The 23,842-nt window shown below is 34.2% G+C and overlaps 2 pseudogenes; both read right to left on the minus strand.

Moving 5' to 3' along the window:
* Positions 1 to 1,534: 1,534 nt before the first annotated feature.
* Positions 1,535 to 1,670, minus strand: LOC146005864 (U2 spliceosomal RNA; annotated as a pseudogene).
* Positions 1,671 to 6,613: 4,943 nt separating this feature from the next.
* On the minus strand, positions 6,614 to 6,749 carry LOC146005866 (U2 spliceosomal RNA; annotated as a pseudogene).
* Positions 6,750 to 23,842: the final 17,093 nt, after the last annotated feature.

Here is a 23,842-nt window from a genome sequence, read left to right on the forward strand (position 1 = left end):
TAATTTTTCTGAAAGCAAAAGGACCAACATAACACCACATAAAGCAACATAAGCAACATAAAACAACCTAAAACTACATAAACTGCATAAAAAACTTGAAGCAACACAAAATAACATAAAGCAACCCAAACAACATAAAAATCTGAAACCGCATAAATTATCATAAATTAACATATCTTATCATAAATTAACATACATAATAGTAACTTCAATGAAAGCAAAATGACCAAAATAACACCACATAAAGCAACATAAAACAACATTAGCAACATAAAACTAAATAACCTGCATAAAAAACATAAAGCAACACAAAGGCCCTTATTCAGATATTATCACAGTACAAATTTGTTCTCAAAATAGGCAAAACCATATGCACTGCATGTGGGGCAGATGAGTTTGAAGAAACTCAGGAGCCCGATGTGTGCTCCCTACCACCAGTGCTGTGCCTAAACACGTGCAAAGGGGGCCGTGCTATCGAATGGGCTTATCTCCCGAAGGAGACGGGCCCCGTTTTTCCCCTAACCCCTCTCAACCATAAGGCCGAAGAGGGGAAAAAAGGGAACGGTGGGTCCTCTTCACCGAAGCTTAGAGAGACCCTCTTTCCTCAACCCCCGGAAGGGTTAGGACGGTGGGTCCTCCACACCCGAAGGTTTGGAGAGACCCTCAGTGGACTTCCCTCCGCCTTGCGGCTCGGGGTCGGCCTCGGGGGGACCGCAGCTCTCCCCAAAAGGCGAGAGCTTTGGCACATTGGGGAAATGGAAGGCCCGTAAGGGTCGACCACACTACCCAAAAAAACCTGACAAACTACAGAAAACAGAAAACGTGAAAAGTGCATGAACGTGAGAAGAAGAGAAATAAATAAAAAAGAGGACCCCAGCCAGAGGGCCGGGGTGGGGGTGTGAAAAATTGTCCTACCCCATCCAAAATGACGAGGTAAGGACGTGAAGCACTAACCTAGAGGGAAGTGCGCAGTGCTAGTGCCATACTAGTGCATGGTGATTTTGGGATCACCCGTGCATGTTCAGCACCCCCGAGTTTTCCAGGGGGCACAGTGCGGCCTCGGACTCCAAGCAGCCGACCGATCAGCGTCCGACCAAGTGTTTCTCTGCTCCCATCATAGGGCACTTTCCAGCCCCTGGCATGGGAATGGGTACTCCACTGGGCTTTTCGAAAGACTCCCTTAGGGGCTGCACCCCCCTCGGAAGAGCAATCTACTCAGTCTCAGTGTTTCTCCAATCCCAAGGTTAAGGTACTAAGCTGGGCCTTTCGCGGTCTCCCCATCAGAGGCTACGAACCTCTAGAACAGGAGCCATCTACTCAGTCCCAGCCTTTCTCCGCTCCTTGGGAATGGATACTAGACTGAGCCTTTCGCTGGCTCATCCTTCGGGGGCTACAAACCCCGTCAAGAGAGTCAAACTACTAGGCCCAGTGTTTCTCCCCCCCTCTTACCAGTGGATTTAAGGAAACAACACCTCCTACCAAAGGCAAAGGTGAAGGTACTCAGCCAGACTTTTCACCACTCCCAGGCAAAAAAGAGGGGTCCCACACCCTCCACCCATCAGAGCAGCTACTCAGTCCAGCCTTTCTCTATTATCTGCCAGAGGCCAGTCCATACCCACTGATAAGAACAGATACTACACTTGATCTTAGCCAAAAGGCCGAGGTAACATGTGCAGAGAGAGTTACATTTGGGTGGGGTGTGTTGAAACTGAAATCTAAATTGCAGTGTAAACATAATGCAGCCAGTATTTATCCTGCACAGAAACAAAATAACACACAAATCTAACTCTCTCTTTACAAGTTACATCTGCCCCACCTGCTGTGCACATGGTTTTTCCCATTTTGAGAACAAATTTGTACTGTGATCAGATCTGAATAAGGGCCAAAATAACAATTATAATAAATGATCATAAATTGTCATAAATTAACATAAATGAACACACATTAACATAAATTAACATAAATTGTAGTAAGTTTAATGAAAGCAAAAGGACCAACATAACACCACATAAAGCAACATAAAACAACATTAGCAACATAAAACTACATAACCTGCATAAAAAACATAAAGAACACAAAAACCATAACACAACATAAACAACATAAAAATCTGCAACCGCATACATTATCATAAATTTTCATAAATTAACATAAATAACATAAATTATAGTAATTTCAATGAAAGCAAAATGACCTTAATAACACCAGATAAATTCACATAAGCAACATAAAACTACATAAACTGCATAAAAATACATGAATCAACACAAAATAACATAAAGCAGCACAAACAACATAAAAATCTGAAACTGCATAAATTATCATAAATTTACAAAAATTAACATACATTAACATAAATTAACATAAATTGTAGGAAGTTTAATGAAAGCCAAAGGACCAACATAACACCACATAAAGCAAAATAAAACAACATTAGCAACATAAAACTACATAACCTGCATAAAAAACATAAAGCAACACAAAAACCATAACACAACATAAACCACATAAAAATCTGCAACCGCATACATTATCATAAATTTTCATAAATTAACATAAATTAACATAAATTAAAGTAATTTCAAAGAAAGCAAAATGACCTAAATAACACCACATAAAGTCACATAAGCAACATAAAACTACATAAACTGCATAAAAATACATAAAGCAACACAAAATAACATAAAGCAACACAAACAACTTAAAAATCTGAAACCAAATAAAGTATCATAAATTTACATAAATTAACATACATTAACATAAATTGTAGGAAGTTTAATGAAAGCAAAAGGACCAACATAACACCACATAAAGCAAAATAAAACAACATTAGCAACATAAAACTACATAACCTGCATAAAAAAACATAAATCAACACAAAAACCATAACACAACATAAAAATCTGCAAACGCATAAATTATCATACATTTTCATAAATTTTCATAAATTAACATAAATTAACATAAATTAACATAAATTAACATAAATTAACATAAATTATAGTTATTTCAATGAAAGCAAAATGACCTAAATAACACCACATAAAAAGTCACATAAGCAACATAAAACTACGTAAACTGCATAAAAATACATGAAGCAACACAAAATAACATAAAGCAACACAAACAACATAAAAATCGGAAACCGCATAGATTATCATAAATTTACATAAATTAACACAAATTAACATACATTAACATAAATTGTAGTAATTTTTCTGAAAGCAAAAGGACCAACATAACACCACATAAAGCAACATAAGCAACATAAAACTACATAAACTGCATAAAAACACATGAAGCTACACAAAATAACATAAAGCAACACAAACAACATAAAAATCGGAAACCGCATAGATTATCATAAATTTACATAAATTAACACAAATTAACATACATTAACATAAATTGTAGTAATTTTTCTGAAAGCAAAAGGACCAACATAACACCACATAAAGCAACATAAGCAACATAAAACAACCTAAAACTACATAAACTGCATAAAAACTTGAAGCAACACAAAATAACATAAAGCAACCCAAACAACATAAAAATCTGAAACAGCATAAATTATCATAAATTAACATATATTATCATAAATTAACATACATAATAGTAACTTCAATGAAAGCAAAATGACCAAAATAACACCACATAAAGCAACATAAAACAACATTAGCAACATAAAACTACATAAACTGCATAAAAATACATGAAGCAACACAAAATAACATAAAGCAACACAAACAACATAAAAATCTGAAACCGCATAAATTAGCATAAATTTACAAAAATTAAAATACATTAACATAAATTAACAGAAATTGTAGGAAGTTTAATGAAAGCCAAAGGACCAACATAACACCACATAAAGCAAAATAAAACAACATTAGCAACATAAAACTACATAACCTGCATAAAAAACCTAAAGCAACACAAAAACCATAACACAACATAAACCACATAAAAATCTGCAACCGCATAAATTATCATAAATTAACATAAATTATAGTAATTTCAATGAAAGCAAAATGACCTTAATAACACCACATAAAGTCACATAAGCAACATAAAACTACATAAACTGCATAAAAATACATGAAGCAACACAAAATAACATAAAGCAACACAAACAACATAAAAATATGAAACCACATAAATTATCATAAATTATCATAAATTACCATAAATTAACATAAATTATAGTAATTTCAATGAAAGCAAAATGACCTAAATAACACCACATAAAGTCACATAAGCAACATAAAACTACATAAACTGCATAAAAATACATAAAGCAACACAAAATAACATAAAGCAACACAAACAACATAAAAATCTGAAACCACATAAATTATCATAAATTTACGTAAATTAACATACATTAACATAAATTAACAAAAATTGTAGGAAGTTTAATGAAAGCAAAAGGACCAACATAACACCACATAAAGCAAAATAAAACAACATTAGCAACATAACACTACATAACCTGCATAAAAAAACATAAATCAACACAAAAACCATAACACAACATAAACAGCATAAAAATCTGCAACCGAATAAATTATCACAAATTATCATAAATTATCATAAATTAACATAAATTAACATTAATTTACATAAATTAACATAAATTATAGTAATTTCAATGAAAGCAAAATGACCTAAATAACACCACATAAAGTCACATAAGCAACATAAAACTACGTAAACTGCATAAAAATACATGAAGCAACACAAAATAACATAAAGCAACACAAACAACATAAAAATCTGAAACCGCATTAATTATCACAAATTTACATAATTTTACATAAATTTACATAAATTTACATACATTAACATAGATTAACATAGATTAACATAGATTGTAGTAGTTTTCTGAAAGCAAAAGGACCTAAATAACACCACATAAAGCCACATAAGCAACATAAAACTACATAAACTGCATAAAAACACATGAAGCTACACAAAATAACATAAAGCAACACAAACAACATAAAAATCGGAAACCGCATAGATTATCATAAATTAACATAATTAACACAAATTAACTTACATTAACATAAATTGTAGTAATTTTTCTGAAAGCAAAAGGACCAACATAACACCACATAAAGCAACATAAGCAACATAAAACAACCTAAAACTACATAAACTGCATAAAAAACTTGAAGCAACACAAAATAACATAAAGCAACCCAAACAACATAAAAATCTGAAACCGCATAAATTATCATAAATTAACATATCTTATCATAAATTAACATACATAATAGTAACTTCAATGAAAGCAAAATGACCAAAATAACACCACATAAAGCAACATAAAACAACATTAGCAACATAAAACTAAATAACCTGCATAAAAAACATAAAGCAACACAAAGGCCCTTATTCAGATATTATCGCAGTACAAATTTGTTCTCAAAATAGGCAAAACCATATGCACTGCATGTGGGGCAGATGAGTTTGAAGAAACTCAGGAGCCCGAGGTGTGCTCCCTACCACCAGTGCTGTGCCTAAACACGTGCAAAGGGGGCCGTGCTATCGAATGGGCTTATCTCCCGAAGGAGACGGGCCCCGTTTTTCCCCTAACCCCTCTCAACCATAAGGCCGAAGAGGGGAAAAAAGGGAACGGTGGGTCCTCTTCACCGAAGCTTAGAGAGACCCTCTTTCCTCAACCCCCGGAAGGGTTAGGACGGTGGGTCCTCCACACCCGAAGGTTTGGAGAGACCCTCAGTGGACTTCCCTCCGCCTTGCGGCTCGGGGTCGGCCTCGGGGGGACCGCAGCTCTCCCCAAAAGGCGAGAGCTTTGGCACATTGGGGAAATGGAAGGCCCGTAAGGGTCGACCACACTACCCAAAAAAACCTGACAAACTACAGAAAACAGAAAACGTGAAAAGTGCATGAACGTGAGAAGAAGAGAAATAAATAAAAAAGAGGACCCCAGCCAGAGGGCCGGGGTGGGGGTGTGAAAAATTGTCCTACCCCATCCAAAATGACGAGGTAAGGACGTGAAGCACTAACCTAGAGGGAAGTGCGCAGTGCTAGTGCCATACTAGTGCATGGTGATTTTGGGATCACCCGTGCATGTTCAGCACCCCCGAGTTTTCCAGGGGGCACAGTGCGGCCACGGACTCCAAGCAGCTGACCGATCAGCGTCCGACCAAGTGTTTCTCTGCTCCCATCATAGGGCACTTTCCAGCCCCTGGCATGGGAATGGGTACTCCACTGGGCTTTTCGAAAGACTCCCTTAGGGGCTGCACCCCCCTCGGAAGAGCAATCTACTCAGTCTCAGTGTTTCTCCAATCCCAAGGTTAAGGTACTAAGCTGGGCCTTTCGCGGTCTCCCCATCAGAGGCTACGAACCTCTAGAACAGGAGCCATCTACTCAGTCCCAGCCTTTCTCCGCTACTTGGGAATGGATACTAGACTGAGCCTTTCGCTGGCTCATCCTTCGGGGGCTACAAACCCCGTCAAGAGAGTCAAACTACTAGGCCCAGTGTTTCTCCCCCCCTCTTACCAGTGGATTTAAGGAAACAACACCTCCTACCAAAGGCAGAGGTGAAGGTACTCAGCCAGACTTTTCACCACTCCCAGGCAAAAAAGAGGGGTCCCACACCCTCCACCCATCAGAGCAGCTACTCAGTCCAGCCTTTCTCTATTATCTGCCAGAGGCCAGTCCATACCCACTGATAAGAACAGATACTACACTTGATCTTAGCCAAAAGGCCGAGGTAACATGTGCAGAGAGAGTTACATTTGGGTGGGGTGTGTTGAAACTGAAATCTAAATTGCAGTGTAAACATAATGCAGCCAGTATTTATCCTGCACAGAAACAAAATAACACACAAATCTAACTCTCTCTTTACAAGTTACATCTGCCCCACCTGCTGTGCACATGGTTTTTCCCATTTTGAGAACAAATTTGTACTGTGATCAGATCTGAATAAGGGCCAAAATAACAATTATAATAAATGATCATAAATTGTCATAAATTAACATAAATGAACACACATTAACATAAATTAACATAAATTGTAGTAAGTTTAATGAAAGCAAAAGGACCAACATAACACCACATAAAGCAACATAAAACAACATTAGCAACATAAAACTACATAACCTGCATAAAAAACATAAAGAACACAAAAACCATAACACAACATAAACAACATAAAAATCTGCAACCGCATACATTATCATAAATTTTCATAAATTAACATAAATAACATAAATTATAGTAATTTCAATGAAAGCAAAATGACCTTAATAACACCAGATAAATTCACATAAGCAACATAAAACTACATAAACTGCATAAAAATACATGAATCAACACAAAATAACATAAAGCAGCACAAACAACATAAAAATCTGAAACTGCATAAATTATCATAAATTTAAAAAAATTAACATACATTAACATAAATTAACATAAATTGTAGGAAGTTTAATGAAAGCCAAAGGACCAACATAACACCACATAAAGCAAAATAAAACAACATTAGCAACATAAAACTACATAACCTGCATAAAAAACATAAAGAACACAAAAACCATAACACAACATAAACAACATAAAAATCTGCAACCGCATACATTATCATAAATTTTCATAAATTAACATAAATAACATAAATTATAGTAATTTCAAAGAAAGCAAAATGACCTAAATAACACCACATAAAGTCACATAAGCAACATAAAACTACATAAACTGCATAAAAATACATAAAGCAACACAAAATAACATAAAGCAACACAAACAACTTAAAAATCTGAAACCAAATAAAGTATCATAAATTTACATAAATTAACATACATTAACATAAATTGTAGGAAGTTTAATGAAAGCAAAAGGACCAACATAACACCACATAAAGCAAAATAAAACAACATTAGCAACATAAAACTACATAACCTGCATAAAAAAACATAAATCAACACAAAAACCATAACACAACATAAAAATCTACAAACGCATAAATTATCATAAATTTTCATAAATTAACATAAATTAACATAAATTAACATAAAGTAACATAAATTATAGTAATTTCAATGAAAGCAAAATGACCTAAATAACACCACATAAAAAGTCACATAAGCAACATAAAACTACGTAAACTGCATAAAAATACATGAAGCAACACAAAATAACATAAAGCAACACAAACAACATAAAAATATGAAACCACATAAATTATCATAAATTTACATAAATGTACATACATTTACATAAATTTACATAAATGTACATAAAGTTACATAAATTTACATACATTAACATAAATTAACATAGATTGTAGTAGTTTTCTGAAAGCAAAAGGACCTAAATAACACCACATAAAGCCACATAAGCAACATAAAACTACATAAACTGCATAAAAACACATGAAGCTACACAAAATAACATAAAGCAACACAAACAACATAAAAATCGGAAACCGCATAGATTATCATAAATTTACATAAATTAACACAAATTAACATACATTAACATAAATTGTAGTAATTTTTCTGAAAGCAAAAGGACCAACATAACACCACATAAAGCAACATAAGCAACATAAAACAACCTAAAACTACATAAACTGCATAAAAACTTGAAGCAACACAAAATAACATAAAGCAACCCAAACAACATAAAAATCTGAAACAGCATAAATTATCATAAATTAACATATATTATCATAAATTAACATACATAATAGTAACTTCAATGAAAGCAAAATGAACAAAATAACACCAGATAAAGCAACATAAAACAACATTAGCAACATAAAACTACATAAACTGCATTAAAATACATGAAGCAACACAAAATAACATAAAGCAACACAAACAACATAAAAATCTGAAACCGCATAAATTAGCATAAATTTTCAAAAATTAAAATACATTAACATAAATTAACAGAAATTGTAGGAAGTTTAATGAAAGCCAAAGGACCAACATAACACCACATAAAGCAAAATAAAACAACATTAGCAACATAAAACTACATAACCTGCATAAAAAACCTAAAGCAACACAAAAACCATAACACAACATAAACCACATAAAAATCTGCAACCGCATAAATTATCATAAATTAACATAAATTATAGTAATTTCAATGAAAGCAAAATGACCTTAATAACACCACATAAAGTCACATAAGCAACATAAAACTACATAAACTGCATAAAAATACATGAAGCAACACAAAATAACATAAAGCAACACAAACAACATAAAAATCGGAAACCGCATAAATTAGCATAAATTTACATAAATTAACATATATTAACATAAATTAACATAAATTGTAGGAAGTTTAATGAAAGCAAAAGGACCAACATAACACCACATAAAGCAAAATAAAACAACATTAGCAACATAAAACTACATAACCTGCATAAAAAAACATAAATCAACACAAAAACCATAACAAAACATAAACAACATAAAAATCTGCAACCGCATAAATTATCATAAATTATCATAAATTAACATAAATTAACATAAATTATAGTAATTTCAATGAAAGCAAAATGACCTAAATAACACCACATAAAGTCACATAAGCAACATAAAACTACATAAACTGTATAAAAATACATGAAGCAACACAAAATAACATAAAGCAACACAAACAACATAAAAATCTGAAACCACATAAATTATCATAAATTATCATAAATTAACATAAATTAACATAAATTATAGTAATTTCAATGAAAGCAAAATGACCTAAATAACACCACATAAAGTCACATAAGCAACATAAAACTACATAAACTGCATAAAAATACATAAAGCAACACAAAATAACATAAAGCAACACAAACAACATAAAAATCTGAAACCACATAAATTATCATAAATTTACATAAATTAACATACATTAACATAAATTAACATAAATTGTAGGAAGTTTAATGAAAGCCAAAGGACCAACATAACACCACATAAAGCAAAATAAAACAACATTAGCAACATAAAACTACATTGTGAAACTACAGTTTTGAAAAGATGTCGAAATCAATTATGACATCATCAGTGATGTCACAATTGACATAATCGGTTTTAAAATTACTGTCGTAGATGATACCCGTGCCATCCGTGAGTTCAGAATAGTCAAATTTATAGTTTTAAAAAGACGGTTAAAATCAATTATGACATCATCAGTAATGTCACAATTGACATTATCGGTTTTAAAATTACTGTCGTAGATGATGTCCGTGCCATCCGTGAGTTCAGAATCGTCAAATTTACAATTTTGAAAAGATGGTCAAAATCAATTATGACATCGTCAGTGATGTCACAATTGACATTATCGGTTTTAAAATTACTGTCGTAGATGATGTCCGTGCCATCCGTGAGTTCAGAATCGTCAAGTTTACAGTTTTGAAAAGATGGTCAAAATCAATTATGACATCATCAGTGATGTCACAATTGACATTATCGGTTTTAAAATTACTGTCATAGATGATGTCCTTGCCATTCGTGAGTTCAGAAGCATCAATTTTACAGTTTTTAAAAGATGTCGAAATCAATTATGACATCATCAGTGATGTCACAATTGACATTATCGGTTTTAAAATTACTGTCGTAGATGAAGTCTGTGCCATCCGTGAGTTCAGAATCGTCAAATTTACAATTTTGAAAAGATGGTCAAAATCAATTATGACATCATCAGTGATGTCACAATTGACTTAATTGGTTTTAAAATTACTGTCATAGATGATGTCCGTGCCATTCGTGAGTTCAGAAGCATAAATTTTACAGTTTTGAAAAGATGTCGAAATCAATTATGACATCATCAGTGAAGTCACAATTGACATAATCGGTTTTAAAATTACTGTCGTAAATGATATCCGTGCCATCCGTGAGTTCAGAATAGTCAAATTTACAGTTTTAAAAAGACGGTTAAAATCGATTATGACATCATCAGTGATGTCACAATTGACATTATCGGTTTTAAAATTACTGTCGTAGATGATGTCCGTGCCATCCGTGAGTTCAGAATCGTCAAATTTACAATTTTGAAAAGATGGTCAAAATCAATTATGACATCATCAGTGATGTCACAATTGACATTATCGGTTTTAAAATTACTGTCATAGATGATGTCCGTGCCATTCGTGAGTTCAAAAGCATCAATTTTACAGTTTTGAAAAGATGTCGAAATCAATTATGACATCATCAGTGATGTCACAATTGACATTATCGGTTTTAAAATTACAGTCGTAGATGAAGTCTGTGCCATCCGTGAGTTCAGAAGCGTCAATTTTACAGTTTTGAATAGATGGTTAAAATCAATTATGACATCATCAGTGATGTCACAATTGACATTATCGGTTTTAAAATTACTGTCGTAGATGATGTTTGTGCCATTCGTGAGTTCAGAAGCATCAATTTCACAGTTTTGAAAAGATGTCGAAATCAATTATGACATCATCAGTGATGTCACAATTGACATAATCGGTTTTAAAATTACTGTCGTAGATGATATCCTTGCCATCCGTGAGTTCAGAATCGTCGAATTTACAGTTTTAAAAAGATGGTTAAAATCATTTATGACATCAACAGTGATGTCACAATTGACATTATCGGTTTTAAAATTACTGTCGTAGATGATGTCCGTGCCATCCGTGAGTTCAGAATCGTCAAATTTACAATTTTGAAAAGATGGTTAAAATCAATTATGACATCATCAGTGATGTCACAATTGACATTATCGGTTTTAAAATTACTGTCATAGATGATGTCCGTGCCATTCGTGAGTTCAGAAGCATCAATTTTACAGTTTTGAAAAGATGTCGAAATCAATTATGACATCATCAGTGATGTCACAATTGACATTGGCCCTTATTCTACTTCGTGCGGTACGGCCCGCGTGCGGCCGTACCGCCGATGTTTTAACACTGCACATGCGCAGAGGTCAATCTGCGCATGTGCAGCCCCCTTCGCCGCAGACGTATTTCGTCCGCCGCAAAGGGGGCGTATAGGGGCGTGAGGGGCTTCATGCCCTCATTTCCCTATGTGTACGCCCCGCGTTTCATGGGCGTTCCCATGCAAACGCGGGGCGTATGCATGGTAATGAGGGCATGACGCCACTCATGGGGTCGGAAAGCTGACGTCGCCGGATGTCAGCTTTCAGCCCCCATACAAGCTACCACACGGACGATTGTCCGTGTGGTCTTAGCTTGCGGGAGCTGCCGCGGCGTGCGGACCTGCCTTCGATGGTCGACGACCATCGAATGCAGGGGGCAGCTCCCACCATGGTGGAGGCGTAGCCTCCACCATTTTTATGCGGATCGCCAGCCGTCCGTGTACGGACGGCCGTGGCGATCCGTAGGGTGGGCGGGGATTGGTTTGTGCGGCCGGAGCCCCGTGTGCGGCTCTGGCCGCACCAACCCGAATAAGGGCCATTATCGGTTTTAAAATTACTGTCGTAGATGAAGTCCGTGCCATCCGTGAGTTCAGAAGCGTCAATTTTACAGTTTTGAATAGATGTCGAAATCAATTATGACATCATCAGTGCTGTCACAATTGACATTATCGGTTTTAAAATTACTGTCGTAGATGAAGTCTGTGCCATCCGTGAGTTCAGAAGCGTCAATTTTACAGTTTTGAAAAGATGGTTAAAATCAATTATGACATCATCAGTGATGTCACAATTGACATTATCGGTTTTAAAATTACTGTCGTAGATGATGTCCGTGCCATTCGTGAGTTCAGAAGCATCAATTTCACAGTTTTTAAAAGATGTCGAAATCAATTATGACATCATCAGTGATGTCACAATTGACATAATCGGTTTTAAAATTACTGTCGTAGATGATGTCCGTGCCATCCGTGAGTTCAGAATCGTCAAATTTACAGTTTTGAAAAGATGGTTAAAATCAATTATGACATCATCAGTGATGTCACAGTTGACATTATCGGTTTTAAAATTACTGTCATATATGATGTCCGTGCCATTCGTGAGTTCAGAAGCATCAATTTTACAGTTTTGAAAAGATGTCGAAATCAATTATGACATCATCAGTGATGTCACAATTGACATTATCGGTTTTAAAATTACTGTCGTAGATGATGTCCGTGCCATCCGTGAGTTCAGAATCGTCAAATTTACAATTTTGAAAAGATGTCGAAATCAATTATGACATCATTAGTGATGTCACAATTGACATAATCGGTTTTAAAATTACTGTCGTAGATGATATCCGTGCCATCCCCGAGTTCAGAATCGTCAAATTTACAGTTTTAAAAAGACGGTTAAAATAAATTATGACATCATCAGTGATGTCACAATTGACATTATCGGTTTTAAAATTACTGTCGTAGATGATGTCCGTGCCATCCGTGAGTTCAGAATCGTCAAATTTACAATTTTGAAAAGATGGTCAAAATCAATTATGACATCATCAGTGATGTCACAATTGACATTATCGGTTTTAAAATTACTGTCATAGATGATGTCCGTGCCATTCGTGAGTTCAGAAGCATCAATTTTACAGTTTTGAAAAGATGTCGAAATCAATTATGACATCATCAGTGATGTCACAATTGACATCATCGGTTTTAAAATTACTGTCGTAGATGAAGTCTGTGCCATCCGTGAGTTCAGAAGCGTCAATTTTACAGGTTTGAATAGATGGTTAAAATCAATTATGACATCATCAGTGATGTCACAATTGACATTATCGGTTTTAAAATTACTGTCGTAGATGATGTTCGTGCCATTCGTGAGTTCAGAAGCATCAATTTCACAGTTTTGAAAAGATGTCGAAATCAATTATGACATCATCAGTGATGTCACAATTGACATAATCGGTTTTAAAATTACTGTCGTAGATGATGTCCGTGCCATCCGTGAGTTCAGAATCGTCAAATTTACAATTTTGAAAAGATGGTCAAAATCAATTATGACATCATCAGTGATGTCACAATTGACATTATCGGTTTTAAAATTACAGTCGTAGATGAAGTCTGTGCCATCCGTGAGTTCAGAAGCGTCAATTTTACAGTTTTGAATAGATGGTTAAAATCAATTATGACATCATCAGTGATGTCACAATTGACATTATCGGTTTTAAAATTACTGTCATAGATGATGTCCGTGCCATTCATGAGTTCAGAAGCATCAATTTTACAGTTTTTAAATGATGTCGAAATAAATTATGACATCATCAGTGATGTCACAATTGACATTATCGGTTTTAAAATTACTGTCGTAGATGATGTCCGTGCCATCCGTGAGTTCATAATCATCAAATTTACAATTTTGAAAAGATGGTCAAAATCAATTATGACATCATCAGTGATGTCACAATTGACATTATCGGTTTTAAAATTACAGTCGTAGATGATGTTCGTGCCATTCGTGTGTTCAGAAGCATCAATTTCACAGTTTTGAAAAGATGTCAAAATCAATTATGACATCATCAGTGATGTCACAATTGACATAATCGGTTTTAAAATTACTGTCGTAGATGATATCCGTGCCATCCGTGAGTTCAGAATAGTCAAATTTATAGTTTTAAAAAGACGGTTAAAATCAATTATGACATCATCAGTGATGTCACAATTGACATTATCGGTTTTAAAATTACTGTCGTAGATGATGTCCGTGCCATCCGTGAGTTCAGAATCGTCAAATTTACAATTTTGAAAAGATGGTCAAAATCAATTATGACATCATCAGTGATGTCACAATTGACATTATCGGTTTTAAAATTACTGTCGTAGATGAAGTCTGTGCCATCCGTGAGTTCAGAAGCGTCAATTTCACAGTTTTGAAAAGATGTCGAAATCAATTATGACATCATCAGTGATGTCACAATTGACATTATCGGTTTTAAAATTACTGTCGTAGATGATGTTCGTGCCATTCGTGAGTTCAGAAGCATCAATTTCACAGTTTTGAAAAGATGTCGAAATCAATTATGACATCATCAGTGATGTCACAATTGACATAATCGGTTTTAAAATTACTGTCGTAGATGATATCCTTGCCATCCGTGAGTTCAGAATCGTCGAATTTACAGTTTTAAAAAGATGGTTAAAATCAATTATGACATCAACAGTGATGTCACAATTGACATTATCGGTTTTAAAATTACTGTCGTAGATGATGTCCGTGCCATCCGTGAGTTCAGAATCGTCAAATTTACAATTTTGAAAAGATGGTTAAAATCAATTATGACATCATCAGTGATGTCACAATTGACATTATCGGTTTTAAAATTACTGTCATAGATGATGTCCGTGCCATTCGTGAGTTCAGAAGCATCAATTTTACAGTTTTGAAAAGATGTCGAAATCAATTATGACATCATCAGTGATGTCACAATTGACATTATCGGTTTTAAAATTACTGTCGTAGATGAAGTCCGTGCCATCCGTGAGTTCAGAAGCGTCAATTTTACAGTTTTGAATAGATGTCGAAATCAATTATGACATCATCAGTGCTGTCACAATTGACATTATCGGTTTTAAAATTACTGTCGTAGATGAAGTCTGTGCCATCCGTGAGTTCAGAAGCGTCAATTTTACAGTTTTGAAAAGATGGTTAAAATCAATTATGACATCATCAGTGATGTCACAATTGACATTATCGGTTTTAAAATTACTGTCGTAGATGATGTCCGTGCCATTCGTGAGTTCAGAAGCATCAATTTCACAGTTTTTAAAAGATGTCGAAATCAATTATGACATCATCAGTGATGTCACAATTGACATAATCGGTTTTAAAATTACTGTCGTAGATGATGTCCGTGCCATCCGTGAGTTCAGAATCATCAAATTTACAGTTTTGAAAAGATGGTTAAAATCAATTATGACATCATCAGTGATGTCACAGTTGACATTATCGGTTTTAAAATTACTGTCATATATGATGTCCGTGCCATTCGTGAGTTCAGAAGCATCAATTTTACAGTTTTGAAAAGATGTCGAAATCAATTATGACATCATCAGTGATGTCACAATTGACATTATCGGTTTTAAAATTACTGTCGTAGATGATGTCCGTGCCATCCGTGAGTTCAGAATCGTCAAATTTACAATTTTGAAAAGATGTCGAAATCAATTATGACATCATTAGTGATGTCACAATTGACATAATCGGTTTTAAAAATACTGTCGTAGATGATATCCGTGCCATCCCCGAGTTCAGAATCGTCAAATTTACAGTTTTAAAAAGACGGTTAAAATAAATTATGACATCATCAGTGATGTCACAATTGACATTATCGGTTTTAAAATTACTGTCGTAGATGATGTCCGTGCCATCCGTGAGTTCAGAATCGTCAAATTTACAATTTTGAAAAGATGGTCAAAATCAATTATGACATCATCAGTGATGTCACAATTGACATTATCGGTTTTAAAATTACTGTCATAGATGATGTCCGTGCCATTCGTGAGTTCAGAAGCATCAATTTTACAGTTTTGAAAAGATGTCGAAATCAATTATGACATCATCAGTGATGTCACAATTGACATCATCGGTTTTAAAATTACTGTCGTAGATGAAGTCTGTGCCATCCGTGAGTTCAGAAGCGTCAATTTTACAGTTTTGAATAGATGGTTAAAATCAATTATGACATCATCAGTGATGTCACAATTGACATTATCGGTTTTAAAATTACTGTCGTAGATGATGTTCGTGCCATTCGTGAGTTCAGAAGCATCAATTTCACAGTTTTGAAAAGATGTCGAAATCAATTATGACATCATCAGTGATGTCACAATTGACATAATCGGTTTTAAAATTACTGTCGTAGATGATGTCCGTGCCATCCGTGAGTTCAGAATCGTCAAATTTACAATTTTGAAAAGATGGTCAAAATCAATTATGACATCATCAGTGATGTCACAATTGACATTATCGGTTTTAAAATTACAGTCGTAGATGAAGTCTGTGCCATCCGTGAGTTCAGAAGCGTCAATTTTACAGTTTTGAATAGATGGTTAAAATCAATTATGACATCATCAGTGATGTCACAATTGACATTATCGGTTTTAAAATTACTGTCATAGATGATGTCCGTGCCATTCATGAGTTCAGAAGCATCAATTTTACAGTTTTGAAATGATGTCGAAATCAATTATGACATCATCAGTGATGTCACAATTGACATTATCGGTTTTAAAATTACTGTCGTAGATGATGTCCGTGCCATCCGTGAGTTCATAATCATCAAATTTACAATTTTGAAAAGATGGTCAAAATCAATTATGACATCATCAGTGATGTCACAATTGACATTATCGGTTTTAAAATTACAGTCGTAGATGATGTTCGTGCCATTCGTGTGTTCAGAAGCATCAATTTCACAGTTTTGAAAAGATGTCAAAATCAATTATGACATCATCAGTGATGTCACAATTGACATAATCGGTTTTAAAATTACTGTCGTAGATGATATCCGTGCCATCCGTGAGTTCAGAATAGTCAAATTTATAGTTTTAAAAAGACGGTTAAAATCAATTATGACATCATCAGTGATGTCACAATTGACATTATCGGTTTTAAAATTACTGTCGTAGATGATGTCCGTGCCATCCGTGAGTTAAGAATCGTCAAATTTACAATTTTGAAAAGATGGTCAAAATCAATTATGACATCATCAGTGATGTCACAATTGACATTATCGGTTTTAAAATTACTGTCGTAGATGATGTCCGTGCCATCCGTGAGTTCAGAATCGTCAAGTTTACAGTTTTGAAAAGATGGTCAAAATCAATTATGACATCATCAGTGATGTCACAATTGACATAATCAGTTTTAAAATTACTGTCGTAGATGATGTCCGTGCCATCCGTGAGTTCAGAATCGTCAAATTTACAATTTTGAAAAGATGGTCAAAATCAATTATGACATCATCAGTGATGTCACAATTGACATTATCGGTTTTAAAATTACTGTCATAGATGATGTCCTTGCCATTCGTGAGTTCAGAAGAATCAATTTTACAGTTTTTAAAAGATGTCGAAATCAATTATGACATCATCAGTGATGTCACAATTGACATTATCGGTTTTAAAATTACTGTCGTAGATGAAGTCTGTGCCATCCGTGAGTTCAGAAGCGTCAATTTTACAGTTTTGCAAAGATGGTTAAAATCAATTATGACATCATCAGTTATGTCACAATTGACATTATCGGTTTTAAAATTACTGTCGTAGATGATGTCCGTGCCATCCGTGAGTTCAGAATCGTCAAATTTACAATTTTGAAAAGATGGTCAAAATCAATTATGACATCATCAGTGATGTCACAATTGACTTAATTGGTTTTAAAATTACTGTCATAGATGATGTCCGTGCCATTCGTGAGTTCAGAAGCATACATTTTACAGTTTTGAAAAGATGTCGAAATCAATTATGACATCATCAGTGATGTCACAATTGACATAATCGGTTTTAAAATTACTGTCGTAGATGATATCCGTGCCATCCGTGAGTTCAGAATAGTCAAATTTACAGTTTTAAAAAGACGGTTAAAATCAATTATGACATCATCAGTGATGTCACAATTGACATTATCGGTTTTAAAATTACTGTCGTAGATGATGTCCGTGCCATCCGTGAGTTCAGAATCGTCAAATTTACAATTTTGAAAAGATGGTCAAAATCAATTATGACATCATCAGTGATGTCACAATTGACATTATCGGTTTTAAAATTACTGTCATAGATGATGTCCGTGCCATTCGTGAGTTCAAAAGCATCAATTTTACAGTTTTGAAAAGATGTCGAAATCAATTATGACATCATCAGTGATGTCACAATTGACATTATCGGTTTTAAAATTACAGTCGTAGATGATGTTCGTGCCATTCGTGTGTTCAGAAGCATCAATTTCACAGTTTTGAAAAGATGTCGAAATCAATTATGACATCATCAGTGATGTCACAATTGACATAATCGGTTTTAAAATTACTGTCGTAGATGATATCCGTGCCATCCGTGAGTTCAGAATCGTCAAATTTACAGTTTTAAAAAGATGGTTAAAATCAATTATGACATCATCAGTGATGTCACAATTGACATTATCGGTTTTAAAATTACTGTCGTAGATGAAGTGTGTGCCATCTGTGAGTTCAGAAGCGTCAATTTTACAGTTTTGAAAAGATGGTTAAAATCAATTATGACATCATCAGTGATGTCACAATTGACATAATCAGTTTTAAAATTACTGTCGTAGATGATATCCGTGCCATCCGTGAGTTCAGAATCGTCAAATTTACAGTTTTAAAAAGACGGTTAAAATCAATTATGACATCATCAGTGATGTCCCAATTGACATTATCGGTTTTAAAATTACTGTCGTAGATGATGTCCGTGCCATCTGTAAATTCAGAATCGTCAAATTTACAATTTTGAAAAGATGGTCAAAATCAATTATGAAATCATCAGTGATGTCACAATTGACATTATCGGTTTTAAAATTACTGTCATAGATGATGTCCGTGCCATTCGTGAGTTCAGAAGCATCAATTTTACAGTTTTGAAAAGATGTCGAAATCAATTATGACATCATCAGTGATGTCACAATTGACATCATCGGTTTTAAAATTACTGTCGTAGATGAAGTCTGTGCCATCCGTGACTTCAGAAGCGTCAATTTTACAGTTTTGAATAGATGGTTAAAATCAATTATGACATCATCAGTGATGTCACAATTGACATTATCGGTTTTAAAATTACTGTCGTAGATGAAGTCTGTGCCATCCGTGAGTTCAGAAGCGTCAATTTTACAGTTTTGAAAAGATGGTTAAAATCAATTATGACATCTTCAGTGATGTCACAATTGACATTATCGGTTTTAAAATTACTGTCGTAGATGATGTTCGTGCCATTCGTGAGTTCAGAAGCATCAATTTCACAGTTTTGAAAAGATGGTTAAAATCAATTATGACATCATCAGTGATGTCACAATTGACATAATCGGTTTTAAAATTACTGTCGTAGATGATATCCGTGCCATCCGTGAGTTCAGAATCGTCAAATTTACAGTTTTTAAAAGACGGTTAAAATCAATTATGACATCATCAGTGATGTCACAATTGACATGATCGGTTTTAAAATTACTGTCGTAGATGATGTCCGTGCCATCCGTGAGTTCATAATCGTCAAATTTACAATTTTGAAAAGATGGTCAAAATCAATTATGACATCATCAGTGATGTCACAATTGACATTATCGGTTTTAAAATTACAGTCGTAGATGAAGTCTGTGCCATCCATGAGTTCAGAAGCGTCAATTTTACAGTTTTGAATAGATGGTTAAAATCAATTATGACATCATCAGTGATGTCACAATTGACATTATCGGTTTTAAAATTACTGTCGTAGATGATGTTCGTGCCATTCGTGTGTTCAGAAGCATCAATTTCACAGTTTTGAAAAGATGTCGAAATCAATTATGACATCATCAGTGATGTCACAATTGACATAATCGGTTTTAAAATTACTGTCGTAGATGATATCCGTGCCATCCGTGAGTTCAGAATCGTCAAATTTACAGTTTTAAAAAGATGGTTAAAATCAATTATGACATCATCAGTGATGTCACAATTGACATTATCGGTTTTAAAATTACTGTCATATATGATGTCCGTGCCATTCGTGAGTTCAGAAGCATCAATTTTACAGTTTTGAAAAGATGTCAAAATCAATTATGACATCATCAGTGATGTCACAATTGACATTATCGGTTTTAAAATTACTGTCGTAGATGAAGTCTGTGCCATCTGTGAGTTCAGAAGCGTCAATTTTACAGTTTTGAAAAGATGGTTAAAATCAATTATGACATCATCAGTGATGTCACAATTGACATAATCGGTTTTAAAATTACTGTCGTAGATGATATCCGTGCCATCCGTGAGTTCAGAATCGTCAAATTTACAGTTTTAAAAAGACGGTTAAAATCAATTATGACATCATCAGTGATGTCACAATTGACATTATCGGTTTTAAAATTACTGTCGTAGATGATGTCCGTGCCATCCGTGAGTTCAGAATCGTCAAATTTACAATTTTGAAAAGATGGTCAAAATCAATTATGACATCATCAGTGATGTCACAATTGACATTATCGGTTTTAAAATTACTGTCATAGATGATGTCCGTGCCATTCGTGAGTTCAGAAGCATCAATTTTACATTTTTGAAAAGATGTCGAAATCAATTATGACATCATCAGTGATGTCACAATTGACATCATCGGTTTTAAAATTACTGTTGTAGATGATATCCGTGCCATCCGTGAGTTCAGAATCGTCAAATTTACAGTTTTAAAAAGACGGTTAAAATCAATTATGACATCATCATTGATGTCACAATTGACATTATCGGTTTTAAAATTACTGTCGTAGATGATGTCCGTGCCATCCGTGAGTTCATAATCGTCAAATTTACAATTTTGAAAAGATGGTCAAAATCAATTATGACATCATCAGTGATGTCACAATTGACATTATCGGTTTTAAAATTACAGTCGTAGATGATGTTCGTGCCATTCGTGTGTTCAGAAGCATCAATTTCACAGTTTTGAAAAGATGTCAAAATAAATTATGACATCATCAGTGATGTCACAATTGACATAATCGGTTTTAAAATGACTGTCGTAGATGATATCCGTACCATCCGTGAGTTCAGAATCGTCAAATTTACAGTTTTAAAAAGATGGTTAAAATCAATTATGACATCATCAGTGATGTCACAATTGACTTAATTGGTTTTAAAATTAATGTCGTAGATGATGTCCGTGCCATCCGTTAGTTCAGAAGCATAAATTTTACAGTTTTGAAAAGATGTCGAAATCAATTATGACATCATCAGTGATGTCACAATTGACATAATCGTTTTTAAAATTACTGTCGTAGATGATATCCGTGCCATCCGTGAGTTCAGAATAGTCAAATTTATAGTTTTAAAAAGACGGTTAAAATCAATTATGACATCATCAGTGATGTCACAATTGACATTATCGGTTTTAAAATTACTGTCGTAGATGATGTCCGTGCCATCCGTGAGTTCAGAATCGTCAAATTTACAATTTTGAAAAGATGGTCAAAATCAATTATGACATCATCAGTGATGTCACAATTGACATTATCGGTTTTAAAATTACTGTCGTAGATGATGTCCGTGCCATCCGTGAGTTCAGAATCGTCAAGTTTACAATTTTGAAAAGATGGTCAAAATCAATTATGACATCATCAGTGATGTCACAATTGACATAATCAGTTTTAAAATTACTGTCGTAGATGATGTCCGTGCCATCCGTGAGTTCAGAATCGTCAAATTTACAATTTTGAAAAGATGGTCAAAATCAATTATGACATCATCAGTGATGTCACAATTGACATTATCGGTTTTAAAATTACTGTCATAGATGATGTCCTTGCCATTCGTGAGTTCAGAAGCATCAATTTTACAGTTTTTAAAAGATGTCGAAATCAATTATGACATCATCAGTGATGTCACAATTGACATTATCGGTTTTAAAATTACTGTCGTAGATGAAGTCTGTGCCATCCGTGAGTTCAGAAGCGTCAATTTTACAGTTTTGCAAAGATGGTTAAAATCAATTATGACATCATCAGTGATGTCACAATTGACATTATCGGTTTTAAAATTACTGTCGTAGATGATGTTTGTGCCATTCGTGAGTTCAGAAGCATCAATTTCACAGTTTTGAAAAGATGGTTAAAATCAATTATGACATCATCAGTGATGTCACAATTGACATAATCGGTTTTAAAATTACTGTCGTAGATGATATCCGTGCCATCCGTGAGTTCAGAATCGTCAAATTTACAGTTTTAAAAAGACGGTTAAAATCAATTATGACATCATCAGTGATGTCACAATTGACATTATCGGTTTTAAAATTACTGTCGTAGATGATGTCCGTGCCATCCGTGAGTTCAGAATCGTCAAATTTACAATTTTGAAAAGATGGTCAAAATCAATTATGACATCATCAGTGATGTCACAATTGACATTATCGGTTTTAAAATTACTGTCGTAGATGATGTTCGTGCCATTCGTGTGTTCAGAAGCATCAATTTCACAGTTTTGAAAAGATGTCGAAATCAATTATGACATCATCAGTGATGTCACAATTTACATAATCGGTTTTAAAATTACTGTCGTAGATGATATCCGTGCCATCCGTGAGTTCAGAATCGTCAAATTTACAGTTTTGAAAAGATGGTTAAAATCAATTATGACATCATCAGTGATGTCACAATTGACATAATCGGTTTTAAAATTACTGTCGTAGATGATGTCCGTGCCATCCGTGAGTTCAGAATCGTCAAATTTACAATTTTGAAAAGATGGTCAAAATCAATTATGACATCATCAGTGATGTCACAATTGACATCATCGGTTTTAAAATTACTGTCGTAGATGAAGTCTGTGCCATCTGTGACTTCAGAAGCATCAATTTTACAGTTTTGAATAGATGGTTAAAATCAATTATGACATCATCAGTGATGTCACAATTGACATCATTGGTTTTAAAATTACTGTCGTAGATGATGTTCGTGCCATTCGTGTGTTCAGAAGCATCAATTTCACAGTTTTGAAAAGATGTCAAAATCAATTATGACATCATCAGTGATGTCACAATTGACATAATCGGTTTTAAAATTACTGTTGTAGATGATATCCGTGCCATCCGTGAGTTCAGAATCGTCAAATTTACAGTTTTAAAAAGATGGTTAAAATCAATTATGACATCATCAGTGATGTCACAATTGACATTATCGGTTTTAAAATTACTGTCGTAGATGAAGTCTGTGCCATCCGTGAGTTCAG

This window comes from Crinia signifera, chromosome 5, assembly GCF_055691185.1.
Source record: "Crinia signifera chromosome 5, ASM5569118v1, whole genome shotgun sequence".
In the NCBI taxonomy this organism is placed as follows: Eukaryota; Metazoa; Chordata; class Amphibia; order Anura; family Myobatrachidae; genus Crinia; species Crinia signifera.